The sequence below is a fragment of the Lagenorhynchus albirostris genome, chromosome 8, assembly GCF_949774975.1.
Source record: "Lagenorhynchus albirostris chromosome 8, mLagAlb1.1, whole genome shotgun sequence".
In the NCBI taxonomy this organism is placed as follows: Eukaryota; Metazoa; Chordata; class Mammalia; order Artiodactyla; family Delphinidae; genus Lagenorhynchus; species Lagenorhynchus albirostris.
Genome location: NC_083102.1, coordinates 6,682,041 through 6,688,419, shown reverse-complemented (window position 1 = coordinate 6,688,419; position 6,379 = coordinate 6,682,041). Strand labels below are relative to the sequence as shown.

Here is a 6,379-nt window from a genome sequence, read left to right as displayed (position 1 = left end):
GACCAAGTGTCTAGTATTTTTGGCTTATGGAGTAAGAAATGAGGGTATGCCTTTCAGTAAAATTCATGTAATTGCATATTCCCCAAACATGTGATAGGGTTCAGATGCTGTGCGTCAATAAAAGAAAACGTTCCCCACAGCCCACGTGAGTGGGGATATGGATTATGGAAGTCACCTGGGGCTGCAGGAGCGCAGAGGAGCCTTCCTGTAGATCTGATCTGATCTTCCTGTAGATCAGCCTGTGAAAGGAAACTGGAATCGCAACACTCAGAGCCCGGATTTGAACCTGGGATGGCATGACCTGCTTTCCTGAGTAAGAAGAACGAATCTCATCCGATGAACGCATTTCGTCTCCTGGACCAAGTCCTGAACTTCAACACTAAGACCTCTGCTTGCTTGTCGGGTGTGCCCTGGTGAATTGGCCCCTCCTGTCTCCCTGCTCCGTTTCCCGCAGCCCCCGGACCTGGCAGCTATCTATGCCTGTAGCCTTACAGAGGGAAACACTGGTAAATCAGCTCAAGGAGAAAGAAAAGACAGTCAGTAGTGTTTGCCAAGTTGCAAATACTCCCACCATTTGTAGTATTTGCCAAGTTGCAAATACTCCCACCATGGCCAATATCGAGCTGCCAATGGTTTAACATTGCTCCCTGGCTGAAGGCACCAGCTTTGGTATCTACAGCTGGAAGTGTCTTTAGCATCATCGTGAAGAGTGGTTCCCATAAACTTTGGCTGTCTCTCAGTCTTTGGAGTTTAGGAGGGATTAACAGGAGGCTGTGCCCGTCAGATGTAGTGTATCAGGATCCCCAGGGAATCTGAATTTTTAACAAGTTCTCAAATATTTTGAATGTATAGTCAGGTTTGATAAACACTGCGTGGTCTCATCTCTGTAGATCTGGCTGGCTGATCTCGCTGCTAACGAACCCTCTTGTGTCCGATAACTCGCCTCTCCTTCCCACAGGCTGCTCCCTTGGGTGCCCCACCACCTCTTTTCCCCACTATCTTGCAGCCTTCTCGGATTCCAGGCTGAAGGCACTGCTCATAAAGCCATGGCTTGTAGTTGGTACTGAGGCTCCCTCCTTCCCACTCTGTATCTTCTCTGTATCTGATCTATATCTACATCCACACTGTAATTCCTGAAGTCCCACCCTTTCTTAACCACAGACCTATTTTCAGCAAGGAGACTGCTGAAAGCTGTAGATTCCACTGACATTAACGTTTGGCAACCCTCAGGGTCAGCTTCCGTTTTCAGCTATTTCAGGTTGTGTGACCGGAGGTAAGAGATGATCCCAATACAGTCAGAGAAAGTCCCGGGTTTCAGTCCATACAGAGTGACACTTGAGCTTATGATTAACTTTCTTTTAAACTGCTAGGATGGCCTTCCCTGGTGGCGCAGTGGTTGAGAGTCCGCCTGCTGATGCAGGGGACACGGGTCCGTGCCCCGGTCTGGGAAGATCCCACATGCCGCGAGGTGGCTGGGCCCGTGAGCCATGGCCGCTGGGCCTGCGCGTCCGGAGCCTGTGCTCCGCAACGGGAGAGGCCACAACTGTGAGGCCACGTACCCGCAAACAAACAAACAAAAACTAGTTACTAAACTGCTAGGATCAGCCATCCAGGCCTGAAGCCACTTCTAGTATTCCATGGGAACTCGACTTGATCCCTTGGAAACAGGAGGCAAATATTCACTCAGCTTTTTCTACTATATCATATGGGCTCCTAGATTTGCATCCCCTCAACTACCTAGATTTTCATTATCTTCAGGTCCAATAAGGCCAGGACCAAACCACATTCCCATCTTTTCTCTGAGGGTCTTTTTCCTATTACTCATTCCTGGTACCAATCAGGACACTTTGATTAAAGAAGAGGCCATCCCAGGCTAAGGGAAACACAGAAGGCAGTCTTGCCAGGATGGCAAGGAGCTCAGAGCACTGAAAGGAGGCCAGAAGATCTTCCCTTATAAAATGCTCATAAAGTGGGCAGGATTTCAGCAGGTCCTGGTAAGGGAGCCATTGTTGCCACCACAATGGATACTGGCTGCAGCCGATGGCCTCACTGTCCTTGCCACACCTCTGCCACCTCCAGAATGAATTCCAAGTTCTCCTTCTTCTAGGTGTGATTTATTCTACATTCATAGTCTTATTGATGGGCCTATAGTTGGCCAAGCTTAAGGCATTACCAACTGTGCTGGTTAATTTTATGTGTCAACTTGTTTAGGCTCTGGTACCCAGATATTTGGTCAAATCCTAATCTAGACGTTGCTATGAAGGTATTTTCTTAGATGTGATTTCCATTTACATCAGTAGACTCTGAGTAAAGCAGATGACCCTCCATTTTGTGGACGGGCCCCATGCAATCAGCTGAAAGCCTTAAGAGAAAAAGACTGAAGTCCCCTGAGAAATAGGGAATTCTGCCTCCAGACAGCCTTCGGACTCAAACTGCAATGTCAACTCTTCCCTGGGTCTCCAGCCTGCTGACCTGCAAGATTAAGACTTGCCAGAGCCCTTAATGTCATGTGAGCCGATTCCTTCAAATCAGTCTCTCTCAACAAACGTATGGACAGCGAGGGGGGAAAGTGGCGGGGCGGGGGTGGTGGGGGGATGGGTTGGGAGATTGGGATTGACATATATACACTAATATGTATAAAAGAGATAACTAATAAGAACCTGCCATATAAAAGAAATAAATAAAATTAAATTAAAAGAAAATCAATCTCTCTCTCTTTCTCCTGGCATTTTTGTCTACCTCAGCCACAGACAGGTTCCTGTCTTCCTCCAAGACTGAGACAATTGTGAATTCCCCAGAAAAGGAGTTAAAAGGATTCACATGCTGGGCAAAAAATGAAAAAAGAAAAGGGAATAAACGTTCACTACAGGACCTATGAGAACTGACTCCTCCTTGAAGAAATCGGGTTCATCTAGAGCTGCAGGTGTCAGGGGAGGGGTTCTGGTGAAGACTTGCACTGCTTCTTCCCTTTGCAGGCTGAATCAGTGTGGTGGAAAAAGCTGGAGGTAGAACCTTGTGTTCAGTGGGTAAAAGCAAGTTTGGGCAGGGGGCACCTGGGCTTGAACCAGGGACCTCTTGATCTGCAGTCAAATGCTCTACCCCTGAGCTATACCTCCACCTACTCACCTATGTTTAATAAGCACCCTAAACCTGCAGAGTCACACCCTGGGTGTCGCGTTTTGAGATGTGTACTTGCTACTGCTCTTCCATCCCACACCCCTGCAAAGGGATGCTCTTCTCACTGTGCCCAGCCCCTTCCCCTGGCTGAAGGCACTGGCGTTGAACTCACTGAGGTTTGCAGCTGGGACATCCTTCCGACCCCTCTAGAAGAACAGGACTCGAAGCATTGGCTACTCAACAGACTCTTTGAGGTCACAGTGGAAAAGGCAGGGCTGGGCAAAGGTAAATGCTCTTGGGCCCCACCTGAGAATCCCTAAACCAGACTCTCTGGGAAGGGGACGAGGGGACAGTGTGTGTCTCTAACAAGCTCCTAATGATTCTGACTCACAGATAGCTTTGGAGCTATTGATTTAATCTTCATGGTACAGATCTGACAAAAATGACAGTAGTAATTAAAATCACGCCCAAACAAAACACAACAGATTAATGACCAAGTCACAGCCAGAATCCACAGCTATGCTTAAGGGCCTCTTTGCACTAAACATATCGGGCAGGAGAAGAACCGCCTCCTTTATCTCTTCTCTTCTTCCTCTTCCCTCTCCATTTGCTGCATCCTTCCAGTGTCAGATGCAAAAAGCAACCTAAAGAGAGGATGCAATGCATGGAAAAGTGATGAAGTGGGAATGAGAGAGATTTATGGGCAATGGCAGAAACTCAAAAAGGCGAGCCCAACAAGGCAAGCAGGTTGCAGGCCTCTGCTTGTATCACGTGAGCTAACATCCCATCAGTCAAAGCCAGTCACAGGACCAAGCCGTATATCAAAGGCAGGGAAGTATATCCCACTTCTAATGGGAGGATCTGAAAAGTCTTGTGGCAAAGGGCACAGATAGAATAAGTGAAGAACGGGGGCTAACTGTTTAATCTATCACGGTCTGCCCTCTCGGTCATAATTATTTATATCTCTCCCACGTGCAAAATATACTCAGCTTTATCCCAAGTCCCCAGAGCCTCAGGCAGTCAAAGTCCAGGATCTACATAAGATCCCTTGATCTGGAAACATATGAACTTAAAAGATAAGTTATCCACCCCTCACATATGCCAAATCCAGTGACAGTACAGGAACAGACTTACCTCAATGAACATCTACATTCAAAGACTGAACAAAATAGGAAGCACATGGGTATGCAAAAGAAACTACCATGCTCCCTTCTACATTTGGGCACAGCCAGAGCCTCCTCCTAGATACCGATTTCAGTATCTGCCAGTCTTATTCACAATAATGTTGCATAACAAGCCACCCCCCGACCACTAACACACAATGATAAGCATTTATTGTCACGCCCATGGGTTTGCAGGTTGAATTTGAATCGGCTGGTCTAGGCTGGGCTTGGCCGGGTGGGTGGGCCTCAAGCTGTGGGTCTAGTTGGCCTTAGCTCCTCTCAGTGAATTGGGCTCAGGGCTGGGCCTTGTGTGTTCATGTTGGGGCCCAGGCTGAAGGAGAGAACCTTACTGGGCCAGCACATCTCAGGGTAAGAGTGGAAGTCCCAGAGGGTAAGCCCAACCTTGCAAGTAGATCTCAAGGCCCTGCTTGTATCATATCTACCAACATCCTGTTGGCCTAAACACATCACATGGCGTGCCAGTTATCAATTTATTGACTGGTGGCTCCAAATTCACCCTTCTGTACCTGCTGTGGGATAACGGACTGGATTCTTTAAGCATTTCTCCTTTAAGTGAGCGCAATGTTAACAGTTGTCAGTAGAGGGCGCAGGAGGGACACTGCAGGAGAAAGGGGTCTTCTCGCTCTGGCTCCTGTTGCAGGTTGGGCGGTGGTGCAGGTGTGTAAGGACACCTGGTGTGCTCTGCCCCAGGCACACGCCCGGAGAATGAAGTCCCTCGGTGACCTCGCTGGGCTGGTGACCACCTCCATACCCGACCCCCAACCCCACTCCCAGGCCCCCAAGCCCCTCTGTGTACCTGCCTGCCAGCCTCGGCTTGCCTCTGCCCAGAGGTCTGGCTCCTACGTCCTCCAGGCGCAGACACTGCACGCTCCAGGATCAGTGGTTGCTAGGGATTTGTTGCGGAGGGAGAGAGGCTGGCAGGCAGGTACACAGAGGGGGTTATTCCTCATAAGTATAGCAGGGGGAATTTTTAGGGCAGTGAAACTATTCTGTGTGGTATTTCAATTGTGGGTACATGACGTTATGCATTTGCCAAAACCCCACAAAACTCTACAAAACTGTACAACACAAAGCATGAAACTTAAAGTAAACCATGGACTTCGGTTCATAATAATGTATCAATATTCATTCACCATTTTTATCAAATGTCACACTATTGTAAAATGTTAATGATCGGGCAACCGGGAGGCGGCAGCTGAGGTGAGGGGTAGAGGGGAACTCTCTATACTTTCTGCTCCATTTTTCTGTAAACCTAAAACTGCTCTAAAAAACAATGTCTATTAATTTTTTTTAAAGTGATAGCAGGTAGGACTACCTGGATTATGAATCAGAGGCCCCATGATCCATGTTTAAATGATCTACCTATGAGCTGTTATTATCTAAAAAGCATCTTTCCACCCATAATGCTATCTGGATCTGTAACTCAGCCAGCCACCTGGGTATTCGTGGCCTTCCACGAAGCCGGGGGTCTGCCCCATGGCAGATGAACACCTTTCCCACCAGGTCTCCTTCCCACCCTCTCCCTCCTTGCCCACCTGGCAGCTTCTCAGGCCCCTGCAAAGGGCACTGGCTTTGATAATCATACACGTTTAGGCAAAATGCCCTTTAGAATCATCCAGTGTCGTCTTCCCCCAGACGTGTCTGTCCGATCGGCTAGTGCTTGCAGGGTAGGAAGAGGTGGGAGGAAGAGCAGAGTATGTGTTGTTTTTAAAATAAAGGGTATCCAGTCCCTCCTTAGGGTCTCTGGGGCACAACTGCTAATTCAGTTGGCTCCCTGGACCTTCCTGCCTATTAACTCACTTGAAAAGAGAAATAGTAAATGGGAGAACTGACCTAGCACACACGTTTCTCCTCGGATCAAGACAAAACCTCTAATTCTGGATGAGGAAAACTTCCAACCATTTCCTGAGTCAGAAGATGACCTTTCCTACCTTTTCTCCCCTCTCCTGTCCTGTCTGCTAAGGCCCTCTAGAGGAAAGTAGCCAAATTTAGAGAGCTATGTAACAAGGGGCGGGTGTCGGTACCGAGGAGGTCTACAGTGACCACCTGTGTGGATGCAGGATGGAAAGAAAACTGAC

The 6,379-nt window shown here is 48.2% G+C and overlaps 1 non-coding gene across 1 annotated transcript; it reads right to left on the bottom strand.

The window, feature by feature from the left end:
- Positions 1 to 3,044: 3,044 nt before the first annotated feature.
- Positions 3,045 to 3,116, bottom strand: TRNAC-GCA (transfer RNA cysteine (anticodon GCA)). The gene has a single exon. It is a non-coding gene; the product is annotated as a tRNA-Cys (tRNA).
- Between the last annotated feature and the right edge of the window lie 3,263 nt (positions 3,117 to 6,379).